This window comes from Ranitomeya imitator, chromosome 2 (assembly GCF_032444005.1).
Source record: "Ranitomeya imitator isolate aRanImi1 chromosome 2, aRanImi1.pri, whole genome shotgun sequence".
NCBI lineage: Eukaryota > Metazoa > Chordata > Amphibia > Anura > Dendrobatidae > Ranitomeya > Ranitomeya imitator.
Window position 1 is genome coordinate 701136459 of NC_091283.1, and position 14524 is coordinate 701150982.

The window sequence follows — 14524 nt, forward strand, 5'->3', positions numbered from 1 at the left end:
TAAGAACCTCAGAAATCCTATACGGACCAATGAAACGAGGTTTAAACTTAGGAGAGGAAACCTTCATAGGAATATGACGAGAAGATAACCAAACCAGATCCCCAACACGAAGTCGGGGACCCACACGGCGTCTGCGATTAGCGAAACGTTGAGCCTTCTCCTGGGACAAGGTCAAATTGTCCACTACATGAGTCCAAATCTGCTGCAACCTGTCCACCACAGTATCCACACCAGGACAGTCCGAAGACTCAACCTGTCCTGAAGAGAAACGAGGATGGAACCCAGAATTGCAGAAAAATGGCGAAACCAAGGTAGCCGAGCTGGCCCGATTATTAAGGGCGAACTCAGCCAAAGGCAAAAAGGACACCCAGTCATCCTGATCGGCAGAAACAAAGCATCTCAGATATGTTTCCAAGGTCTGATTGGTTCGTTCGGTCTGGCCATTAGTCTGAGGATGGAAAGCCGAGGAAAAAGACAAGTCAATGCCCATCCTACCACAAAAGGCTCGCCAAAACCTTGAAACAAACTGGGAACCTCTGTCAGAAACGATATTCTCTGGAATGCCATGTAAACGAACCACATGCTGGAAGAACAATGGCACCAAATCAGAGGAGGAAGGCAATTTAGACAAGGGTACCAAATGGACCATCTTAGAAAAGCGATCACAGACCACCCAAATGACTGACATCTTTTGAGAAACGGGAAGATCAGAAATAAAATCCATAGAGATATGTGTCCAAGGCCTCTTCGGGACCGGCAAGGGCAAAAGCAACCCACTGGCACGAGAACAGCAGGGCTTAGCCCGAGCACAAATCCCACAGGACTGCACAAAAGTACGCACATCCCGCGACAGAGACGGCCACCAAAAGGATCTAGCCACTAACTCTCTGGTACCAAAGATTCCAGGATGACCAGCCAACACCGAACAATGAACCTCAGAGATAACTTTATTGGTCCACTTATCAGGGACAAACAGTCTCTCCGCTGGACAACGATCAGGTTTATTAGCCTGAAATTTTTGCAGCACCCGCCGCAAATCAGGGGAGATGGCAGACACAATGACTCCTTCCTTGAGGATACCCGCCGGCTCAGACAAACCCGGAGAGTCGGGCACAAAACTCCTAGACAGAGCATCCGCCTTCACATTTTTAGAGCCCGGAAGGTACGAAATCACAAAGTCAAAACGGGCAAAAAACAGCGACCAACGAGCCTGTCTAGGATTCAACCGCTTAGCAGACTCAAGATAAGTCAAGTTCTCATGATCAGTCAATACCACCACGCGATGCTTAGCTCCTTCAAGCCAATGACGCCACTCCTCGAATGCCCACTTCATGGCCAGCAACCGAGAGTTGCCCACATCATAATTTCGCTCAGCAGGCGAAAACTTCCTGGAAAAAAAAGCGCATGGTTTCATCACTGAGCAATCAGAACCTCTCTGCGACAAAACAGCCCCTGCTCCAATCTCAGAAGCATCAACCTCGACCTGGAACGGAAGAGAAACATCTGGTTGACACAACACAGGGGCAGAAGAAAAACGACGCTTCAACTCTTGAAAAGCTTCCACAGCAGCAGAAGACCAATTGACCAAATCAGCACCCTTCTTGGTCAAATCGGTCAATGGTTTGGCAATACTAGAAAAATTGCAGATGAAGCGACGATAAAAATTAGCAAAGCCCAGGAACTTTTGCAGACTTTTCAGAGATGTCGGCTGAGTCCAATCATGGATGGCTTGGACCTTAACAGGATCCATCTCGATAGTAGAAGGGGAAAAGATGAACCCCAAAAATGAAACCTTATGCACACCAAAGAGACACTTTGATCCCTTCACAAACAAAGAATTAGCACGCAGGACCTGAAAAACTGTTCTGACCTGCTTCACATGAGACTCCCAATCATCCGAGAAGATCAAAATGTCATCCAAGTACACAATCAGGAATTTATCCAAGTACTCTCGGAAGATGTCATGCATAAAGGACTGAAACACTGATGGAGCATTGGCAAGTCCGAATGGCATCACTAGATACTCAAAATGACCCTCGGGCATATTAAATGCAGTTTTCCATTCATCTCCTCGCCTGATTCGCACCAGATTATACGCACCACGAAGATCTATCTTGGTGAACCAACTAGCCCCCTTAATCCGAGCAAACAAATCAGATAACAATGGCAAGGGGTACTGAAATTTAACCGTGATCTTATTTAGAAGGCGGTAATCTACACAAGGTCTCAGCGAACCATCCTTCTTGGCTACAAAAAAGAACCCTGCTCCTAATGGTGACGATGACGGGCGAATATGCCCCTTCTCCAGGGATTCCTTCACATAACTGCGCATAGCGGCGTGCTCAGGCACGGATAAATTAAACAGTCAACCTTTTGGGAATTTACTACCAGGAATCAAATTGATAGCACAATCACAATCCCTATGCGGAGGTAGGGCATCGGACTTGGGCTCATCAAATACATCCCGGTAATCAGACAAGAACTCTGGAACCTCAGAAGGGGTGGATGACGAAATTGACAGAAATGGAACATCACCATGTACCCCCTGACAACCCCAGCTGGACACCGACATGGATTTCCAATCTAATACTGGATTATGGGCTTGTAGCCATGGCAACCCCAACACGACCACATCATGCAGATTATGCAACACCAGAGAGCGAATAACCTCCTGATGTGCAGGAGCCATGCACATGGTCAGCTGGGTCCAGTATTGAGGCTTATTCTTGGCCAAAGGCGTGGCATCAATTCCTCTCAATGGAATAGGACACTGCAAGGGCTCTAGGAGAAACCCACAACGCTTAGCATACTCCAAGTCCATCAAATTCAGGGCAGCGCCTGAATCCACAAATGCCATGACAGAATACGATGACAAAGAGCAGATCAAGGTAACAGACAGAAGAAATTTTGACTGTACCGTACCAATGGTGGCAGACCTAGCGAACCGCTTAGTGCGCTTAGGACAATCAGAGATAGCATGAGTGGAATCACCACAGTAGAAACACAGCCCATTCAGACGTCTGTGTTCTTGCCGTTCAACTCTGGTCAAAGTCCTATCGCACTGCATAGGCTCAGGTTTAGGCTCAGGTAATACCGCCAAATGGTGCACAGATTTACGCTCACGCAAGCGTCGACCGATCTGAATGGCCAAAGACACAGACTCATTCAAACCAGCAGGCATAGGAAATCCCACCATGACATCCTTAAGGGCTTCAGAGAGACCCTTTCTGAACATAGCTGCCAGCGCAGATTCATTCCATTGAGTGAGCACGGACCACTTTCTAAATTTCTGACAATATACCTCTATCTCATCCTGACCCTGACAAAGAGCCAGCAAATTTTTCTCTGCCTGATCCACTGAATTAGGTTCATCGTACAGCAATCCGAGCGCCAGGAAAAACGCATCGATATTACTCAATGCAGGATCTCCTGGCGCAAGAGAAAATGCCCAGTCCTGAGGGTCGCCGCGCAAAAAAGAAATAACAATCAAAACCTGTTGAACTGGATCACCAGAGGAGCGAGGTTTCAAGGCCAGAAATAATTTACAATTATTTTTGAAACTCAGAAACTTAGTTCTATCTCCAAAAAACAAATCAGGAATAGGAATTCTTGGTTCTAACATAGATTTCTGATCAATAGTGTCTTGAATCTTTTGTACTCTTGCCGAGAGCTGATCCACAGATGAAGACAGACTTCTAATGTCCATCGCTACACCTGTGTACTGAACCACCCAAATGTCTAGGGGAAAAAAAAGGCAAAACACAGTGCAAAGAAAAAAAAATGGTCTCAGAACTTCTTTTTTCCCTCTATTGAGAATCATTAGTACTTTTGGCTTTCTGTACTGTTATGAAAGGCAATTCAGTACCACAATGGACATAGCGGTCAGAGCACATACAGTGATCTGACAATAACCCAAAATCATAGAACGAGCTCTGAGACGTGGGAACTCTGCAGACCGCAATCCCTAATCCTCTCCAAACAACACTAGAGGCAGCCGTGGATTGCGCCTAACTCTGCCTATGCAACTCGGCACAGCCTGAGAAACTAACTAGCCTGAAGATAGAAAATAAGCCTACCTTGCCTCAGAGAAATACCCCAAAGGAAAAGGCAGCCCCCCACATATAATGACTGTGAGTTAAGATGAAAAGACAAACGTAGAGATGAAATAGATTCAGCAAAGTGAGGCCCGACTTTCTTAACAGAGCGAGGACAGAAAAGGTAACTTTGCGGTCTACACAAAACCCTAAAGAAAACCACGCAAAGGGGGCAAAAAGACCCTCCGTACCGAACTAACGGCACGGAGGTACACCCTTTGCGTCCCAGAGCTTCCAGCAAAAAAAATAGACAAGCTGGACAGAAAAAATAGCAAACAAATAGCAAAGAAGAACTTAGCTATGCAGGGCAGCAGGCCACAGGAATGATCCAGGGAAAAGCAAGTCCAACACTGGAACATTGACAGGAAGCCAGGATCAAAGCATTAGGTGGAGTTAAGTAGAGAAGCACATAACGACCTCACCAGATCACCTGAGGGAGGAAACTCAGAAGCAGCAGTACCACTTCCCTCCACCAACAGAAGCTCACAGAGAGAATCAGCCGAAGTACCACTTGTGACCACAGGAGGGAGCTTTGCCACAGAATTCACAACAGTAACCTCCCCTTGAGGAGGGGTCACCGAACCCTCACCAGAGCCCCCAGGCCGACCAGGATGAGCCACATGAAAGGCACGAACAAGATCGGGAGCATGGACATCAGAGGCAAAAACCCAGGAATTATCTTCCTGAGCATAACCCTTCCATTTAACCAGATACTGGAGTTTCCGTCTAGAAACACGAGAATCCAAAATCTTCTCCACAATATACTCCAATTCCCCCTCCACCAAAACCGGAGCAGGAGGATCAACAGATGGAACCATAGGTGCCACGTATCTCCGCAACAATGACCTATAAAATACGTTATGTATGGAAAAAGAATCTGGAAGGGTCAGACGAAAAGACACAGGATTAAGAACCTCAGAAATCCTATACGGACCAATGAAACGAGGTTTAAACTTAGGAGAGGAAACCTTCATAGGAATATGACGAGAAGATAACCAAACCAGATCCCCAACACGAAGTCGGGGTCCCACACGGCGTCTGCGATTAGCGAAACGTTGAGCCTTCTCCTGGGACAAGGTCAAATTGTCCACTACATGAGTCCAAATCTGCTGCAACCTGTCCACCACAGTATCCACACCAGGACAGTCCGAAGACTCAACCTGTTCTGAAGAGAAACGAGGATGGAACCCAGAATTGCAGAAAAATGGCGAAACCAAGGTAGCCGAGCTGGCCCGATTATTAAGGGCGAACTCAGCCAAAGGCAAAAAGGACACCCAGTCATCCTGATCGGCAGAAACAAAGCATCTCAGATATGTTTCCAAGGTCTGATTGGTTCGTTCGGTCTGGCCATTAGTCTGAGGATGGAAAGCCGAGGAAAAAGACAAGTCAATGCCCATCCTACCACAAAAGGCTCGCCAAAACCTTGAAACAAACTGGGAACCTCTGTCAGAAACGATATTCTCTGGAATGCCATGTAAACGAACCACATGCTGGAAGAACAATGGCACCAAATCAGAGGAGGAGGGCAATTTAGACAAGGGTACCAAATGGACCATCTTAGAAAAGCGATCACAGACCACCCAAATGACTGACATCTTTTGAGAAACGGGAAGATCAGAAATAAAATCCATAGAGATATGTGTCCAAGGCCTCTTCGGGACCGGCAAGGGCAAAAGCAACCCACTGGCACGAGAACAGCAGGGCTTAGCCCGAGCACAAATCCCACAGGACTGCACAAAAGTACGCACATCCCGCGACAGAGACGGCCACCAAAAGGATCTAGCCACTAACTCTCTGGTACCAAAGATTCCAGGATGACCAGCCAACACCGAACAATGAACCTCAGAGATAACTTTATTGGTCCACTAATCAGGGACAAACAGTCTCTCCGCTGGACAATGATCAGGTTTATTAGCCTGAAATTTTTGCAGCACCCGCCGCAAATCAGGGGAGATGGCAGACACAATGACTCCTTCCTTGAGGATACCCGCCGGCTCAAACAAACCCGGAGAGTCGGGCACAAAACTCCTAGACAGAGCATCCGCCTTCACATTTTTAGAGCCCGGAAGGTACGAAATCACAAAGTCAAAACGGGCAAAAAACAGCGACCAACGAGCCTGTCTAGGATTCAACCGCTTAGCAGACTCAAGATAAGTCAAGTTCTTATGATCAGTCAATACCACCACGCGATGCTTAGCTCCTTCAAGCCAATGACGCAACTCCTCGAATGCCCACTTCATGGCCAGCAACTCTCGGTTGCCCACATCATAATTTCGCTCAGCAGGCGAAAACTTCCTGGAAAAAAAAGTGCATGGTTTCATCACTGAGCAATCAGAACCTCTCTGCGACAAAACAGCCCCTGCTCCAATCTCAGAAGCATCAACTTCGACCTGGAACGGAAGAGAAACATCTGGTTGACACAACACAGGGGCAGAAGAAAAACGACGCTTCAACTCTTGAAAAGCTTCCACAGCAGCAGAAGACCAATTGACCAAATCAGCACCCTTCTTGGTCAAATCGGTCAATGGTTTGGCAATACTAGAAAAATTGCAGATGAAGCGACGATAAAAATTAGCAAAGCCCAGGAACTTTTGCAGACTTTTCAGAGATGTCGGCTGAGTCCAATCATGGATGGCTTGGACCTTAACAGGATCCATCTCGATAGTAGAAGGGGAAAAGATGAACCCCAAAAATGAAACCTTATGCACACCAAAGAGACACTTTGATCCCTTCACAAACAAAGAATTAGCACGCAGGACCTGAAAAACTGTTCTGACCTGCTTCACATGAGACTCCCAATCATCCGAGAAGATCAAAATGTCATCCAAGTACACAATCAGGAATTTATCCAGGTACTCTCGGAAGATGTCATGCATAAAGGACTGAAACACTGATGGAGCATTGGCAAGTCCGAATGGCATCACTAGATACTCAAAATGACCCTCGGGCGTATTAAATGCAGTTTTCCATTCATCTCCTCGCCTGATTCGCACCAGATTATACGCACCACGAAGATCTATCTTGGTGAACCAACTAGCCCCCTTAATCCGAGCAAACAAATCAGATAACAATGGCAAGGGGTACTGAAATTTAACCGTGATCTTATTTAGAAGGCAGTAATCTACACAAGGTCTCAGCGAACCATCCTTCTTGGCTACAAAAAAGAACCCTGCTCCTAATGGTGACGATGACGGGCGAATATGCCCCTTCTCCAGGGATTCCTTCACATAACTGCGCATAGCGGCGTGCTCAGGCACGGATAAATTAAACAGTCAACCTTTTGGGAATTTACTACCAGGAATCAAATTGATAGCACAATCACAATCCCTATGCGGAGGTAGGGCATCGGACTTGGGCTCATCAAATACATCCCGGTAATCAGACAAGAACTCTGGAACCTCAGAAGGGGTGGATGACGAAATTGACAGAAATGGAACATCACCATGTACCCCCTGACAACCCCAGCTGGACACCGACATGGATTTCCAATCTAATACTGGATTATGGGCTTGTAGCCATGGCAACCCCAACACGACCACATCATGCAGATTATGCAACACCAGAGAGCGAATAACCTCCTGATGTGCAGGAGCCATGCACATGGTCAGCTGGGTCCAGTATTGAGGCTTATTCTTGGCCAAAGGCGTGGCATCAATTCCTCTCAATGGAATAGGACACTGCAAGGGCTCTAAGAGAAACCCACAACGCTTAGCATACTCCAAGTCCATCAAATTCAGGGCAGCACCTGAATCCACAAATGCCATGACAGAATACGATGACAAAGAGCAGATCAAGGTAACAGACAGAAGAAATTTTGACTGTACCGTACCAATGGTGGCAGACCTAGCGAACCGCTTAGTGCGCTTAGGACAATCAGAGATAGCATGAGTGGAATCACCACAGTAGAAACACAGCCCATTCAGACGTCTGTGTTCTTGCCGTTCAACTCTGGTCAAAGTCCTATCGCACTGCATAGGCTCAGGTTTAGGCTCAGGTAATACCGCCAAATGGTGCACAGATTTACGCTCACGCAAGCGTCGACCGATCTGAATGGCCAAAGACACAGACTCATTCAAACCAGCAGGCATAGGAAATCCCACCATGACATCCTTAAGGGCTTCAGAGAGACCCTTTCTGAACATAGCTGCCAGCGCAGATTCATTCCATTGAGTGAGCACGGACCACTTTCTAAATTTCTGACAATATACCTCTATCTCATCCTGACCCTGACAAAGAGCCAGCAAATTTTTCTCTGCCTGATCCACTGAATTAGGTTCATCGTACAGCAATCCGAGCGCCAGGAAAAACGCATCGATATTACTCAATGCAGGATCTCCTGGCGCAAGAGAAAATGCCCAGTCCTGAGGGTCGCCGCGCAAAAAAGAAATAACAATCAAAACCTGTTGAACTGGATCACCAGAGGAGCGAGGTTTCAAGGCCAGAAATAATTTACAATTATTTTTGAAACTCAGAAACTTAGTTCTATCTCCAAAAAACAAATCAGGAATAGGAATTCTTGGTTCTAACATAGATTTCTGATCAATAGTGTCTTGAATCTTTTGTACTCTTGCCGAGAGCTGATCCACAGATGAAGACAGACTTCTAATGTCCATCGCTACACTTGTGTACTGAACCACCCAAATGTCTAGGGGAAAAAAAAGGCAAAACACAGTGCAAAGAAAAAAAAATGGTCTCAGAACTTCTTTTTTCCCTCTATTGAGAATCATTAGTACTTTTGGCTTCCTGTACTGTTATGAAAGGCAATTCAGTACCACAATGGACATAGCGGTCAGAGCACATACAGTGATCTGACAATAACCCAAAATCATAGAACGAGCTCTGAGACGTGGGAACTCTGCAGACCGCAATCCCTAATCCTCTCCAAACAACACTAGAGGCAGCCGTGGATTGCGCCTAACTCTGCCTATGCAACTCGGCACAGCCTGAGAAACTAACTAGCCTGAAGATAGAAAATAAGCCTACCTTGCGTCAGAAAAATACCCCAAAGGAAAAGGCAGCCCCCCACATATAATGACTGTGAGTTAAGATGAAAAGACAAACGTAGAGATGAAATAGATTCAGCAAAGTGAGGCCCGACTTTCTTAACAGAGCGAGGACAGAAAAGGTAAATTTGCGGTCTACACAAAACCCTAAAGAAAACCACGCAAAGGGGGCAAAAAGACCCTCCGTACCGAACTAACGGCACGGAGGTACACCCTTTGCGTCCCAGAGCTTCCAGCAAAAAAATAGACAAGCTGGACAGAAAAAATAGCAAACAAATAGCAAAGAAGAACTTAGCTATGCAGGCCAGCAGGCCACAGGAATGATCCAGGGAAAAGCAAGTCCAACACTGGAACATTGACAGGAAGCCAGGATCAAAGCATTAGGTGGAGTTAAGTAGAGAAGCACCTAACGACCTCACCAGATCACCTGAGGGAGGAAACTCAGAAGCAGCAGTACCACTTCCCTCCACCAACAGAAGCTCACAGAGAGAATCAGCCGAAGTACCACTTGTGACCACAGGAGGGAGCTTTGCTACAGAATTCACAACAGGTAAGCCACAAAAGATCATTGCTAAAGAAGCTGGCTGTTCACAGAGTGCTATATCCAAGCATATTAATGGAAAGTTGAGTGGAAGGAAAAACTGTGGTAAAAAAATGTGCACAAGCAACCGGGATAAATGTAGCCTTGAAAAGATGGTTAGGAAAAGGCAATTCTAAAAATTTGGGGGAGATTCACAAGGAGTGGTCTCCTGCAAGTGTCATTTCTTCAAGAGCCATCACAAACAGGGGTACCCAGGACAAGTGTTGCATTCCTTGTGTCAAGCCACTCATGACCATTAGACAATGCAAGAAGCATCTTACCTTGGGCAAGGAGAAAATTAATTGGACTGTTGCTCAGTGGTCCAAGGTGCTGATCTGAAAGTACATTTTGCATTTCATTTGGGAATCAAGGTCCCAGATCATGGAGAAAGATTGGAGAGGCACACAATCCAAGCTGCTTGAGGTCTAGTGTGACATTTCCACAATCAGTGATGGTTTGGAGAGCCATGTCATCTGCTGGTGTAGGTCTACTGTGTTTTATCAAGACCAAAGTCAGTACAGCCGTCTGCCAGGAAATTTTAGAGCACTTCATGCTCAGTTTGTATGTTCTCCCCGTGTTTGCGTGGGTTTCCTCCGGGTACTCCGGTTTCCTCCCACATTCCAAAGACATACTTATAAGGAATTTAGATTGTGAGACCCATCGGGGACAGCCATGATAATGTGTCCAAACAGTAAAGAGCTGCAGAATATGCTAGCGCTATATAAAAATAAAGATTATTATTATTATTAAGATTATTATTATTATTCCATCTGCCACCAAGCTTTTTGGAGATGGAAATTTAGTTTTCCAGCAGGACTTGGCACCTGTCCACACTGCCAAAAGTATCAATTCTTGGTTTAAAAATAACAGTATCACTGTGCTTGATTGGCTTGCAAACTCGCCTGACCTTAACACCATTGAGAATCTATGGGGTATTCTCAAGAGGAAGATGAGAAAAAATACTGATGAGCTGAAGGCTGCTATCAAAGCAACCTGGGCTTCCAAAACACCTCAGCAGTGCCACAGACTGATCGCCCCAATGCCACGCCACATTGATGCAGTAATTGATGAGAAGGGAGCCCTGATCAAGTATTGAATGCATTTACTGAACATACATTTCAGAAGGCCAACATTTCAGATTTTAAAATCATTTTTCAAGCTGGTGTTATAAAGTATTCTAATTTACTGAAATAGTGACTTTTGGGTTTTCATTGGCTGTAAGTCATAATGATCAACATTAACAAAAATAAACACTTGAAATAGATCACTCTGCTTGTAATGACTCTATCTACTGTACTATATAATTTTCTAAGGGTCACTTCCGTCTGTCTGTCTGTAACGGAAATCCCAAATCGCTGAATGGTTGCGGCAAAACAGCCACGACCAATCAGCGACGGGCACAGTCCAGTGGCAAAATGGCCACTCCTTCCTCCCCGCAGTCAGTGCCCGCTCCATACTCCCCTCCAGTCAGCGCTCACACAGGGTTAATGGCAGCGTTAACGGACCACATTATGCCACGGTGTAATGCACTCCGTTAACGCTGCTATTAACCCTGTATAGCCAACTTTTTACTATTGATGCTGCCTATGCAGCATCAATAGTAAAAAGATCTAATGTTAAAAATAATAAAAAAATAAAAAATCATTATATACTCACCATCCGTCGGCCCCCTGGATCCAGCCCAGGCCTTTCCAGCTCCTCGCCACGCTCCGGTAATCGGTCCATGCATTGCGGTCTCGCGAGATGATGATGTTGTGAAACCGCAATGCACTCTTGGGAGCGACGGGCACAGTCAGGCCGCTCCCTACTCCCCTGCAGTCAGTGCCCCCTCTATACTCCCCCCAGTCAGCGCTTGCCGCCCACATAGCCCTGTAGCAGTCCGTTAAACCGACTGCGTTACACCGCGGCATAACGCGGTGCAACACAGTCTGTTAACGCTGCTATATACCCTATGTGATGAACTTTTTACTATTGATGCTGCCTATGCAGCATCAATAGTAAAAAGATATGTTAAAATAATAAAACAAAAAATTGTGATATTCTCACCTTCTGTCGCCTCCGCAGCAGCTTTTCCTGCAAGTCGCGATGCTCCAGTCCCACCGCTTCGCTGATTGGTTGCGATCAGGTGGCGCGACCAATCAGCGACATTGGCACAGGATTTATAACCCGCTTCACTGATTGGTTGCGTCCAGCCGGCGCAACCAATCAGCGACATTGGCGCGGGATTTAAATCCCGCTTCGCTGATTGGTCGTGCACAACCGGCGCGACCCATCAGCGACATTGGCACGGCATTTAAATCCCGCTTCCTTGATTGCTCGCACCCAGCCGGTGCGACCAATCAGCGCCATTGGCGCGGGATTTAAATCCCGCTTTTATGCTGTGCATGTTCGGCTTTATTCAGCGATTAAATCAGCGAATATTGCAAATTAGACGATCATGAGCCGAGCGGATCATTGAAATATTCGCTCATCTTTAATGATTAAGGCTGGTTTCAGACATGCGTATGGGAATATTGCGGATGACAGCGTACTTACTTAATAATAATAATAATAATAATTTTATTTATATAAAGTCAACTTATTCCGCAGCGCTTTACAAATTATAGAGGGGATTTGTACAGACAATAGACATTACAGCATAACAAAAATCACAGTTCAAAATAGATAGGAGATAGAAGTGAGGGCCCTGCTTAGAAGCTTACAAACTATGAGGAAAAAAGGGAGACACAAGAGGTGAATGGTAACAATTGATTTGTTGTTCGGACCAGCCATAGTGTAAGGATTGAGTGTTCATGTAAAACTGAATGAACCAGTTAACAGCCTAAGAATATAGCAATACAGACACAGAAGACTATTAACTGCATAAATTGTATGAGGACATGATGCGAGGAACCTGATTTTGGTTTAACTTATATGAATGGGCCACACAGGGATAATTAGCTTAATGCGTTGAGGTGGTAGGCCAGTCTGAACAAATGCATTTTTAGGGCATGTTTACAACTGTGGGGATTGGGGGTTAATCGTATTAACCTGGGTAGTGCATTCCAAAGAATTGGCGAAGCACGTGAAAATTCTTGGAGATGGGAGTGGGAGGTTCTGATTATTGAGGATGCTAAATTCAGGTCATTAGCAGAACGGAGAGCACGTGTAGAGTGGTATTCTGAGACCAGGGAGGAGATGTAGGGTGGTGCTGAGCCATGGAGCTCTTTGTGAAAGAGGGTAATAGTTTTGTACTGGATTCTGGAGTGGATGGGTAACCAGTGTAATGACTGGCACAGAGTAGAGGCATCGGTGTAACGGTTGGTGAGGAATATAATCCTGGCAGCCGCATTCAGGACAGATTGGAGCAGGGAGAGTTTGGTAAGAGGGAGGTCGTTTAGGAGAGAGTTAAAATAGTCCAGACAAGAATGAGTGAGTGAAACAGTAAGAGTTTTTGCAGAGTCGAAAGTAAGAAAAGGGCGAATTCTAGAAATGTTTTTGAGATGCAGATAAGAAGAGCGAGCCAATGATCGGATGAGGGGGTGAAGGAAAGCTCGGAATCAAGTATGACCCCAAGGCAGCGGGAAAGATAGGTTAGTAGAGGGAGTGAACATGAGGAGTTCAGTTTTTGACAGGTTCAGTTTCAGATAGAGGGAGGACATGATGTTAGAGACAGCGGTAAGACAATCACTGGTGTTTTCTAAAAAGGCAGGCGTGAGATCAGGAGAAGAAGTGTATAATTGGGTGTCATCAGCATAGAGATGGTACTGGAAACCAAGTCTACTGATTGTTTGTTCAATAGGGGCAGTATACAAAGAGAAGTGGAGGGGGCCTAGGACTGATCCTTGAGGAACCCCAAAAGTAAGGGGAAGGTGAGAGGAGGAAGAACCAGCAAAAGATACAGTGAAGGAGCGATCAGAGGGATAGGAGGAGAACCAGGAGAGAATGGTGTCCTTGAGGCCGATGGAGAGGAGCATAGTGAGGAGGAGCTGATGATCCACAGTATCGAATGCTGCGGAGAGATCCAAGAGAATTAGCATGGAGTAGTGACCATTAGATTTTGCTGTTATTAGATCATTAAAGACTTAGGGTGAGGGCAATTTCAGTAGAGTGTAAAGAGCGGAAACCAGATTGAATAGGGTCGAGAAGAGAGTTATCTGAGAGATAGTGGGTAAGACGGGAGTGGAGTTTAGAGATGAAGGGGAGATTACAGACAGGTCTATAATTAGCGTCACAGTTTTGATCAAGGGATGTTTTTTTAAGTAGTGGATGTATGATGGCATGCTTAAATGAGGAGGGATAGATACCGGAAGAGAAAGAAAGGTTGAATATTTTTGTTAAATGAGAGGTGACAGCTGGGGAAAGGGACTGTAGGAGATGTGACGGAATGGGGTCACTGGTGCAAGTGGTCGGGCGAAAAGTTTCAAGGAGCCTGATTACTTCTTCTTCTATAACTGGTTCGAAGTTAGAGAGTGAACTAGATGCTGTGGGGGAGGGAGGACAGTGCATGGTATGAAGGGATTGAGAGATAATTTCCTGTCGGATGTGGTCAATTTTTTCTTTGAAGTAATTGGCCAGATTGTCAGCGCGGAGATCTGTGGTTGGGGCCTGCACTCTTGGGTTGAGTAGAGACTAGAAAGTGTCACAGAGGCGTTTAGGGTTATTGGACAGGGAGGTGATGAGGGTGTTAAAATAGGTTTGTTTGGAGAGGTGAAGGGCAGAGTTGTATGTTTTAAGCATGAATTTATAATGAATGAAATCTTCGGGTAGATTAAATTTTCTCCACAGACAATCGGCGCACCTGGAGCACCGCTTCCTCCCTTCTTCCTCCTGAAACTGCATTCCGCCTACACTCCGCCATTGCCTCC